Source organism: Mesoplodon bidens (genome assembly GCF_964165515.1).
Source record: "Mesoplodon bidens genome assembly, chromosome: 15".
NCBI classification, from domain to species: Eukaryota; Metazoa; Chordata; class Mammalia; order Artiodactyla; family Ziphiidae; genus Mesoplodon; species Mesoplodon bidens.
This window is the reverse complement of record NC_138171.1, coordinates 2,331,666-2,343,843: the sequence shown is the minus strand read 5'-3', so window position 1 is coordinate 2,343,843 and position 12,178 is coordinate 2,331,666. Positions and strand designations below refer to the sequence as shown.

Here is a 12,178-nt window from a genome sequence, read left to right as displayed (position 1 = left end):
CCTGATTAGTCTGTTTTGTTTCCTGTTCTTTTTGATGCAGAAAGCTGGGGGGTGGTTATTAAAACGCAGAGATGCAGCAGCAAACCTCGCAGGGCCCCCCAGGTCAGACACCCCACCATACACACCCCAGCCACAGAGCCGTGTCGTGACTATCACCCTGCCTTCACCACATGTGACACTGTGACTTAGTTTGGTCTTTGTTCCTGTTTCTGGCCAGAACTCGTAAAACCCGTGCAATTTCCTAAATGATAAGAGTGAAAAAGATGTCTGCAGACATCCATAGCAAACCCCTTCTAGCACATCTGAGCTTATGTGCATGCGGGGACTTTGGGGAAGTCCCAAGGGAACCTAAGGCTGGGGCTAGCCACCAGGGGCACCAACCCTGTGACTGCAGGGCTGGGACCTTCACTTTCCCCTCCCCGCCCCCGCCGCCCGCCCCAGGAGGGAAGAGGGGCTGGAGGTTGAATCAGTCACCAGCGGCCCGTGATTTAATCAGTTGTGCCTACGTAATGAAGTCTCCGTAAAAACCCAAAAGGACGGGGTTCAGAGAGCTTCCAGGGGGTGAACACATGGAGATTCAGTGAGAATGGCACTCGGGGAGGGCGTGGAGGCTCCGAGCGCCTTCCCACACCTCGTCCTACGCCTCTTCCATCTGACTGTTCCCGAGTCATACCCTTTACAATAAGCCAATAATCTAGTGAGTACACTGGTTTTCTGAGTTCTGTGAGCTGCTCTAACAAACTAATCAAACCCAAGGAGGGGGTTGTTGGAACCTCATATTTACAGCCAATCGGTCAGAAGCTCAGGTGACAACCTGGACTTGGCAATTGACGTCTGAAGTGGGAGCATCTCGGGGGACCGAGCCCTTAACCTGTGGGATGGATGCCCTCTCCGGGTAGATGGTGTCAGAGTTGGGTTAAATGGTAGCACCCCCAGCTGGTGTCGCAGAGAATTGCTGGATGTGGTGACACCTCTGGCATCAGAAGTGCTGTGTGTAGCAGTCGTGGAAAAAAGGAGCAGGAGGGTGTGTCCAGCTCAGCATATCACCAAACACAAGTGTGTGTGCCTGTCGCACGGAGGAGGCCAAACAGACCAAAATGTTGGAGTTTGAAGCAGAGAAGTGTTTACTGCAGGGCCAAGCAAGGAGAATGGGTGGTTCGTGCTCAAAAACTTCAAACTCCCTGATGGTTTTGGGGGAGAAGTTTTTATAGGCAAAACTTGAGGTGAGGGCTGCAGGGTGTGTGACTTTCTTCTGACTGGTTGCTGGTGAGGTAACAGGATGGGGCTCTAGGAATCTTGTGCTCAGCCTGGAGCTGCCATCCTCCACCTGGGTGGGGTCCTCAGTTCCTGCAGAAGAACTGAAGATACTGTTACGTATATTCCTTGAGCAGGAACCAGGATCCTGCTTTGATCTCTGCACTGCAGTGTGATTGTTCCCCCTTTGTTTCCACATTCCCTTACTTCCCTGGTTAGCAAGTGTTTGAATCTGCTCTTTGGTGTTCAGGAAGGTCTAGGAGACTGAAGCCTTTTTCCTGCAAGTAAGAAACAGGGGACACGGAAAGCCTTTTGTGACCAGGAGACCCCCTAGGGTCCTGCTGAGTTTCAGTCACACAGAGGCACCCTCCTGCTTCAATCCCCTGGGATGGGAGTTCACTTCCAGAGCCATTACCCGCCCTTGAGCAGCCTGCCTGGGAGGGCGAGATCACGGCGAAACGGAGGTGAGGACTGGAGGGAGGCACTCAAGCATCGACCCCCCCAGCCCGGGCACAGTTTCCCAGACTGAGAGTCCTCCAGGCCGATGCGCCAGGCCCAGGGCACAGCCCATGCCGATGGGGGTGCCGGTGACTCGGCTCTGGGGCCCCCACCAGCCCTCGAGGCCCTTGCCGCGTCGGACTGCCACTTGCCATTTACTTAAGATTTTCTCTAGTAGTTCATTTTCAGTATAAATAAATTTATTCTAAAAGGAGGCTTTATTAGCTCACAATTGGAAAGCTGGAGGTATCTGTTACAACGGAAGTCGACTGTAAAACAAGCATAAAGTAGAGAAAACATAGCTCTGGGGCGGGGGGTGGGACATGCAAGTGTTGACGTGTCTTAGATACACTGGAGCCAGAAGCTTCCTCTCAAGTGTCATCAGGATTGAAAGCAAATTGGACAGGGAGTCAGGTTTTCATTGTGTGAGCCAGTTTTATTGAAGTCCTTGGGCTGTGCTCTCCAAAGGTCATCTCTAGTAGAAATCTGTCCATCTAGCTCAGGGATTGGCAAACTTTTTCTTTTTTTTTTTTTAACATCTTTATTGGAGTATAATTGCTTTACAATAGTGTGTTAGCTTCTGCTTTATAACAAAGTGAATCAGTTATACATATACATATGTTCCCATATCTCTTCCCTCTTGCGTCTCCCTCCTTCCCACCCTCCCTATCCCACCCCTCTAGGTGGTCACAAAGCACCGAGCTGATCTCCCTGTGCCATGCGGCTGCTTCCCACTAGCTATCTATTTTACATTTGGTAGTGTGTATATGTCAATGCCACTCTCTCACTTCGTCCCAGCTTACCCTTCCCCCTCCGCGTGTCCTCAAGTCCATTCTCTACGTCTGCGTCTTTTTTCCTGTCCTGCCCTAAGTTTCTTCAGAACCATTGGCAAACTTTTTCTGTAAAGGACCAGGTAGTAAATGTTTTAGGCTTTGTGAGCCTGCCGACTGGCCTCTGTTGAAACTATTCTACTCTGCCTTTGTAGCGTGAAGGCGGCCCTCAGCCATATGTAGACCAACGGGCGTGGCTGGGTTCCAATAAAACCTTATTTACAAAAGCAGGCAGTGGGCCCGATTTGACCCGCAAGCCAGATCCACCTCATTTCCCAAACTCCGGAACGTCTGGCCGAGTCATCCTCACCAATACTCAACGCTTGTCAGGAACCTTATAGTGATGGGTGAGTCTGTAATGAGCCCCGAGGGGGCGTTTGCTCACTCACACCCTCACACATGTGCATTTGGCAGGCATCTTGCCGCCACTGGGATATTCTGTCGTCCTGGCTCTCAGAGCTTTCTCAGAGTTGATGATATGGGTACCGACACGAGGAATTTCCCTCCTCTGTGCCCAGTCATACCCAGGCCTGTGAAAGGTTCCAAAAGGGAAGAAGGCCACTGTGGTCAGAGTCCTTGTCCTGCAGGGGTTCCCAAGATCTGCTGGGTCGGTTGGTCCCGCCACGTCTGTCCTCTGCTGGACAGTGGAGGAAAGACACTAGTCTGCTTCCAGCCTGACCACTGCCGGCGGCCCCGAGGCAGAGAGGTCAGGTCTGGCAGTAGGAGAGGGGAGAGCTGGCTTCCCCTGAGCAGCAGGCACTCGCGCCCCACGGGCCTGTGGCTGTGTTAAGGGGGCGCAGTCTTCTCACGAGGCCACAGTGACGTCTGTGTGCCCTGATGGGGGACATGCACCGCTCTGAAGCAGGGAAATGAGCCCACCCCCCCACCCCCCCCAGTGAACGCAAACCTTGCGAAATCCGGCAGGAAAGCAGCGACGGCGGGAGCTCTCAGGCCCCTGCACACGCAGGCTCCTAGGACTCTCCTTGCCGGTGAAGTTTCTAAGCTGGAGCCGTGGGGACAGGAGGTGTGGGCGTGGCGTCCGGCGTGCGATGAGCAGGGCTGTGCGCTCCACGTGCCGGAAGCCAGCAGCCGCTGCCCAGACTCACTGAGGGGCAGCCTCTCCTGTCTTCTCGTCTGCAGTGTCGCTGTTGTTTGGAGAGACCGTGTCCTCTGCTGCTCGGACCCCCTGACGTGTCCGCAGCCCCTGGAGGGAGGCTACCTCCAGGTGGACGTCTGCTCCAACGCGGACTGCAGGGAAGGCTGACGCTCTGACAGCCATTCCCACAATTTCAGAAACCTAACAGAACAGAGGTTTATTTCTTGCTCCTGGGAAGATCATTTGGGGGCTGTCATGCAGGGCGCCAGAGGGAGGGGCGCAGGGTCGGCTGGGCCTGGACGTGGGAAACACCATTCCCGCCTGAATTCCATTGGCCAAGTTGCAGGGGACCCCGGGGAACGCGGCCCAGCTCTGTGCCCAGGAGGAGGGGTACATGTGGGAAACGGCTGTGTGCTGCCCCAGTGGGTTTCCCCAGACGAGAAAGTGCATGTCCTTTCGGCTCGAAGGGCCCCACTGCGCCAAGGAAGGGGGTGGTCTAGGTGAGCGATCAGACCTGACTCACCTGCCTTTCTCCAAGCCTGGTCTGTCTTTACCCCACTGTCCCGCTGTACTTCCTCCGAGGCACTTAGTACAGTCTGACGTCATGCCTGCTATTTATTCATCCAAGGACAGGCCTCCTGAAGGCAGGGGCCCTGCCTGCATCTCTGTGCTGTCAACGGCAGGCACTACGAGTGCCGAATGAATGAATAAATGAATGAGGGAGGCAGTGATGGCAGCGATCCCCATGGCCAACGCTGTCCCGGGCGCCCCTGGGCTCGCACAGCACTCTGGCCATGGCATGTGGCATTTGGGGGGGTGGATCCTGGCACTGCGTCCCCTGGAGTCGGCCTCCAAGCTGAGCTGGTCCTTATGGGGAGATGGTATCTCCAGCAAATGGAGAATGGAATCTCCATTACAGTTTCTGTAAAAGATTTGTTTTCCCAATGGATTCCAAGTCATTACGGGAGAACTCAGCCCAGAAACTCATGCAGGCAGATGCACACGCGCGTGCGCACACAGCCCCTCCCACTTCACACGTGCACGCACACTCGTGTGCTCACCGTCTGCCCCCGCACCCACCCTTGCTCCTTCTCCCCGTTTTCTCCCTTAAACTCTTACAGAGCACAGGCGAGGGTTTGAGGTGCTTTTCTACCCCACTTGTGTCTGCAGAAAGTCGATGAGTTTCCTGTCAGTGTTTTTTTTTGGGGGGGGTGCTGCCCCGAAAGAAGCCCAAATCACAGCCAGCGTGACTACAGCTTGACGGGAGTGGGAAGCTGAGTGTGGAGCTCTGGAGGTTCAGCTGGGATCGGCTGCAGTTCTGTGCTCACTACGGCGATTCCTTCTGATAAGAGATGTTAGATGAGAAAGCAGGAGGGAGAGCAGCTGGCAGAATGTTCTTCCCCAAAAACCTGTGTTACTTACAGGCGTTTTCCTTGGAAAGAGTATCTTGTCTCTTCGTGAGCCTTCGCTGGGCCGTGCAGGGAGAACAGACCCTCGCTGGATTCGCTCGCCCCGCCGAGGGGGCCCCGGGCAGGGCGAGGTGGCTATCGCTGGCGGGGCTGCTAGGAGCCGTGACGTCCCGGGCCAGGCCGGTCCGCACTCCCGGTGCCACGTCCCCCAGAATTAGAGCGCGCTCTCAGTGAAGTGGTGAGTGAGGAGATGCAGCCGCTTCACGAGACAGCACTCAGAAGATCCAGGCTGTCCTCTCAGAAGGAAGCGGGAACCAATTCACAGTCACTAAGCTGATCCCCTGGGAAGCTGGGTAGAGCCTTTTCATTATGGGGGGATCACGGGGAATGGCAGGAGGGGACCCCCAGCAAAGGTTAACAGGAGACCTTCCTGCTCCCAAATTCCAGCCCCGGGCTCTGGACAGAACAGTTTGGGTGCCAGGCACCACGCAGTCACTGGGGACTCAGAAGGGAGAGAACACAGAGCCCTTTTGTGGCCTCAGGAGCCACCAGGCATCAGCTTTCTGCCTGTCCTCCGGAATTTGGTCCCTTCCCTACCTCGGTTAGGATTCCTTCACATGTAGACTAGAGGAGGGTTTTAAAAAGACACGTGCTTTTCTAGCATGGATGTTAGGTTTGACTTCCAGCAAGATTTAGAATGAGAATCAAATCAAACGTTTAGAAAGAGGATGCGTTTCTTAGCTGAGTCTAATACAAATTCAGAATTTGTTAACTTGAGAGGTTGTCCAGGGCGCCTGTGGGAATCCGCTCTAGGTGATGAGGAGGAAGGTAATGCTCTTGGGAGAAAAGTCCTTTAATTTTGGAAGTTGAGCTTTTACCAGACAAGAAGTCATGCAGACCCATCCTCGGGGTCCCTGCCAGAGAGCCTGGCAAGGGAGCTCTAAATAGAAGACTCTGGAAGGAAGTCCTTGCATAATCGCTTAGCATGAGAGATGGCCTCTTGGGAAAGGTGAGCAGGAGGCCCTTTCTAGAGTAGGGAGCTCGAGAGCTCGGCTGCAGGTGGTTTGGAAAGGGTCGTAAAAGTCAGCCCCTCACATCTGACGATCCAAATGATCTTGAACCAACTGAAGTCAAAAGTTTTCTTCACATTTTCTTGACAGTTTCATTCCCGTTTTGTGCATGTGCACCACATAGCCTCACATCCAATCACAAGTATTTATCGACCTTTTGTGTAAATGGAGGATGATCTGGGTTTGGGGGACTAGAGCTCAGGAGCTGGTTTTGTGATGAAATGTGCCCTGGGCTGGGGTCTGCATTATGAGATGTGTGACAGGGAGATGGTGAGCGAGCCCGTATCTGGCCCAGGGTAGACTCTCCATAAATGTTCATCGGATGTATAACTACATGTGATGGAGCTGGCTGAATTTTAACTCAGTGTTGTCCTACAAAATGTTTGCTGGGTGACCTAGGAGTGTAATTGTCACTGAGTCCACCTAGGAACCTATTTTCTGGTACTCTGAAGGTGTCCATCCATGAATGAATAACTGACATGGTCATTATGTACCTTCTCATGGAAGAAAGTGACCTTTCAAAGCACAATGTGTGTGTGTTGTTCCCCTTCCATCATATCCCCTTTGTCCCCAGGAGAAAACCTAACCCTGGAGCACATCACACGGGACCCCACGATCTGACTCTGCCCCTTGGTGCACCAAACTCCAGCCATGCTGGGCTACTTGTAGCTTCCAGTCCTGATCACACCCTTGGTTACCTGGAGTCCTGTGTTTTCCCCCTGTACCTGACACCCCCCAACCTGGCTACTTCCTGCCTCCTTTAAGAATGCCCCACTTCTCAGGACCAACACGGGTCCTCCCCATTGCCTGCCATTGTGGTAGAGTTTTTGACACTTTTTTGACACTGTTTTTTCAGTGATTATAGGTCTGTCTCCCCAGTAAATGTAAAGGGCCTTGAGGGATAGTTCACCTGTCAGGCACAGCAGCAGGGACAGAGTAGATGTCATTAAGTACTTGTTGAGTGAATGAATGATACAGCCATCATGCCCGCCTCTACTAGTCACCCTTTCACGATCATTATGAAGATAGTTAGGTGAGATAAACAATCCTTGAAAATACTGAAATTGGAAGTTCTGTTTCTGGTTATGGTCGAGTTTATGTCAGACTAACACGCCTCAAATAACAATTATAAACTCTAGGGGAAGTTCTTTGTTAAAAACTATTTGAAGTTACTTGAGAGTGATGAATAGTAGGCAGAAACTGTAGGGGACTCCACCCGTGAAAAGAAAACAGCACTGGGTGAGACCTGTGTTTATATGGCTTTCCCTTTGAGAGCACCCCCCAGTCCATCCTTGCCTCAAAGTATGGCTAGATCTCACGAAGAAACCCGGTCTTACTGGCCAGAGGAGCTGGAAGATGGGGTTTAGAACTGACAAAGCAGCTGGAATGTGAGGGGATAAATCCTATAAAATATGTAGCCACAGATGGAGACTCCCAGATACACTTATAAGCTCTGTCCAGCTCCTTGGCTACCCCTTAAACTGTGCACGCACAAGGAGAACTCCAAAGAACCCAAAGAAAAGCAACAGCTAGAAGATTGAAAGCACGGAGAAGAGACTTCAGCTGCTGCCCACGGCAAGGTAAACAGAGTTAAATTTCAGTCCAACCAAGTTAACAGCCTCCAGAGAAAGATAACAGAACCAGATTCTCTGTATAATATCAACTACAATGATTACAGTGATCAGTATCCAAACAAAAATTACTAGACATGCAAAACAAAAACAAAAACAAAAAAGGCAAAAACCGCTCACTCATAGAATCTAACCCTGAGGTCACCCAGATACTGGAATTAGCAGCAAGGCCTTTAAAATATCTCTTATAAATAGGCTCAAGGACTTAAAGGAAAATATGGTCAGAATGAATGAATACATTGAGAATCAGAGCAGGAAAATGGAAACTCTAAAAATATAACCAAATGGACATGGTAAAACTGAAGAGTATAATGTCTCTAATGAAAAACGCACTGGATGGGCTTACAAGTAGATTGTAGAAGGCAGAAGAAAGGTCAGTGTGTCAATCGATAAAAATTATTTAGTCTGAAGAATGGCAGGGGAGAGGATTGAAACACACAGAGTTTCAATGGGACAAAATTAAGTGGCCTAACCTGTGTAACTGGAGTCCCAAAAGGAGAGGAGAGATAATAAGATAGGGAAAAGGGTTGAAATTTCCCCAAATTTGATGGAGAAACAAACTTATAAATCCAAGAAATTCAGTGAATCTCAAGTAGGATAAATACAAACAAAGCCATACCTTGATTATAGTCAAACTGCTGAAATTCTAAAACTAGAGAGAAAACCTTGAAAGCAGAGGAAAAAATGCAGCACAAACAAAGGACCACAGTGGGAACAAGGGCTGGCTTCTCTTTAGGAGTGATAGAGGTCTCTGGGCAATGACATTTTCAAATTGCTGAATGAAAAGAAACCATTAACCAAGAATTCCGTATCCAGAAAAAAAAAAATCCCTCAAAATTGAAGGTGAATTAAAGGCATTTCTGATCAACAAACTTAAGGAACTCATTAGCAACAGGCCCACATTAAGTGGTAAAGGATGTCCTTTTGGCTGAAAAGAAATGACACCAGTTGGAAATTCAGATCTACAGAAAGGGATGGAGAACACGAGAAAAGATAAATGTGTGGGTTAACATAAAAGACTGTATTTTTTTTCTCTTGACTTATTTAAAATACAGCTGACCATTTAAAGCAAAAGTATAGCACTGTATTGTGGGGTTTATAAGCCTTGCTTGTTGCGGGGGTATTGTCTGATTCACACTGCAGTGTAACTGGGACTTGCCCCTCTGGCTGTACACGTCCCCCAGGTGCCTGAGGGCCCTCCCCCAGGTGGACGTTGCCCTCCTAAATTTCAGTGTACCTCCCTTTCAAAGAATCGCCTGGGAGCAGGTTTCAGGCAGATGCAGCTGCTTTCTAAGAGGCAGAAGCTTCAGATGCTCCAATTCCTAACCTCTCTCATGGATCTTTAAGGCCTGTTCTGCAAAGCCAGAAACGCATGTGGGTGAATGAAGAAGAAGTGGATTTTCTCAGACTGAAGCCTCTGGGAAGAAACGGAGAGCAGGGCTTTCTCCAGGAGTTTGCTTGTGTCTGGGTTTTCTCCCCCATACATAGATCTTAACAGATTGCAGAAATGTCACCTCTGCCTTCACCACACCATCCACTGTTGTGAGGGTCACTGGAACAGAAGGAACCAGGAACAATTGAGGAAGAGATTCCAGGGACTCCAGCTTATCCCCACCAGGAGACGTACCTCCTTGAGGAGGTGCTCAAGCGTTTGGAGAAGCATTTTCATAGAAACAGCAGGATTCCTTCCCCAGTGAGGGGATGGGGGTGCCCATCACGTCACCTGCAGTGCAGGGTCCACCCCCTGCCCAGCCCCCCGTGGGGAGGGCCTGGCACCATCAGCCCCCACATGGTGTCGGTTCTGGAAGTGCAGCCCTAGCACGAAGGTGCCATCGGGGCTCTTCCATGGCAGCCTCCAGGCCTCCCTGTAATTATACACGCAGTCGAGACCTGCAGGGAGTGTGCATTGTCCTCGCAAAAGCCAGAGGGACACGAAGAAAGCATCACTGAACGACTCAGCCGCCTTGGGTTCTGTGATTTAATCAATCACGTGGAAGAAACGTACAGATCCCTTTGTGTTTACCGGTCCCTCATCTGAGCAGAAAATGTTCCCTTTCTTGAATCGCTTTAATGGCTATATTTATGCAGCTGAAAGTTCCTTAAGAAATGAAAGTAAAATCAAATTGCTGCAAATGCTCAGATAATTTATCAGAGAATATTCAATTAGAATATATTAATATTTTTCAATTTCCATCATTAATTTAATATTCAGAAATTTAATTTAGTCATTGAATCGCTGTAGCACGCTGGGTGGATGGGAGTTTAGGATGAGGGCTCCAAGCACCTGCTGAGCGTGGTCAGCTCCCAGGGGGCTCCCCCAAACCGTTTCCTGCCAGCCAGGGTTCTGCCTCGGCCCCAGGGCCTCGTGTCTGCAGACCAGACGTCGTCCCCAAGTGTGGGCACGATCCACACGTGTGGTTGGGACTCCCTGTCAAGACCAGGGAGGAGGTTGGACGGATCAGGGCTTGGAATATTCAATAACTCGGGGAGCAGTGCCCCGTAATTGAGGGAGGAGGTGTCTGTGAGGGTGAAACCTGTTTCTCCCCCACCCCCAGCCGGCAGGACTAGTTCTTTTACTCCCAGCTCACCTCCAGGACAATGTGGATGTAACCGGGGAAACCGACGTCTGTCCCCTCAGGCTCCCACACTGATGACTGTGGTCCTGGGGCTGCTGCAGGGTGGGCCTGTGGGTAAACTTCAGAGGAGATACAGACTTAGGAGTACGTCGGAGCAGGGTTGCCAGGGGCCCCTTCCTGGAAGGCGCACCCTTTGTTCCTTGGTGTGGCTGTCTTTCTCGTATGAAATGATGACAGAAGGTCATGCTGAAGGTCATCTGTTCATCCTCACATGTTTGTTAAGCCTGCACATACATACTGAGCACCCCCTCTGCTGTTCTAGGCTCAGAGGACTCACAAAGACACATAAGGGGCAGAGAGAGCCCAGCCCTCCCAGGCTTTGTGTTTGGGGAGGAAGATAAGCTGCCGATGATTATATATTAGGGGCCAGGGGGTGTGGGGTGCAGGTGGAGTTCCATCACACGGTGGCCCAGAAGCCTCCTCTGGTGTGAGAGCAAATGCAGTGGCAGAAGAACCATGGTGATACCGAGGGGAAGAGCTTTCTCGGTAGAGGGAACAGCAAATGCAAATGCTCAAAAGTCTTGGAGAAAGAGCCAGGAGGTCAGAGTGGCTGCATGGAGATGGGCAGAGACAGGGTGAGGGTGGTGAGGTGAGGGGGCATCAGGGCCAGGTCATGAGGTGCTTGCCCTTCAGGGGCATGAGCTCCAGTTGGCTGCAGTCCCCACCACGCCCTGATGCCTCCCTCGCCCTGCATTACTGTACTGGTTGGGCCCCATGGGCACTGGGCAGTGTCCCCACTTTGGGCTGTACTGAGCAGCTCTAAGAGAAACAAGCACACAAACATCCCCCCAGCACATTCCTGGGAAAGACAGGACGTGCTCCTGGGCACAGAGCATCAAACAAGGGTGCGAGTAGAACATGGGGGCCAGGGGCCTCGGACCTGTCCGGTGGGATTGTCAGGGTGAGCGCCCAGTTAGAGTGCTTGGATTCTATTTCGGCTTCTCAGGAAGCCCCTGGGCCGTTCACAGTAGGTGTGTCAGCAGGAGCGCCAGGGCCTGTTGCAGGAGAAACACCCCCAAATCTCAGTGCTAACTATACAGCGGGCTGCTGGCCCTCTCGCCCTCCTTCCCCCCCGGCACGGCTCTGCAGTCCAGGCTGCTCCCGCCTCCGGCACCTCCAGGGCAGGGCACAGCTTGCCGGGGAGGTAAGCACCGGCCTTTAACGCAGCCACCTGGAAGTGACGTCACTGCCATGCCACGTCATTGGTCCACGCAGGCCACGTGGCATGACCTGGCTTCCAGGGGTGAGAGCGAGCATCATCGCATGAGGAATATTATGAAGAGAGCTGGGGCCAGGCCGCAGTGGTGAGGTGTGACGTGCTTCAGGTTTTGAGAGAGGGACAAGGGGCCCTGTGGGGCTCTGCTTTTGGGTGGAGAGGACAAGAGCAGGACCGGCTCTAGCTGCCCTGCAAGGCCTCTTCGCGGATGGGGTCTGCTAGTTTCCACACGGCCACTCGGGCCAACCTGGGGAATGATGAGAGGCTGTGTCTGCTCCTGCGTTTGCACTGCGTTGGGGCATCTGCTGCGGGATGACCTGATTCTCGTGACCCTCAGAGAATGAGGGGCTCCCTTTGGTCACTCTGTGTCCACCCCGTGGCCAGGGGCCCTGGAGCTTCCGATTCTCAGTGCGCACGTGCTAGGAGAAGCAGCTGCAGGGTGACCACCAGAAGGACACACCCCCCCGGGGTGGTTGCAGACGGGGGTCCTTGCAGGGTCTGAGGAGGGAGAAGGCACGGCGCAGCTTTCTTTGTCTGA

General features: G+C 52.0%; 1 protein-coding gene across 1 annotated transcript in view; it reads left to right on the top strand.

The window, feature by feature from the left end:
* Positions 1 to 12,178, top strand: part of CDH4 (cadherin 4) — a gene marked incomplete at its 5' end in the record, with an annotated part of 569,921 nt that overhangs the window by 435,242 nt on the left and 122,501 nt on the right. The gene's annotated exons all lie outside the window — the stretch shown is intronic.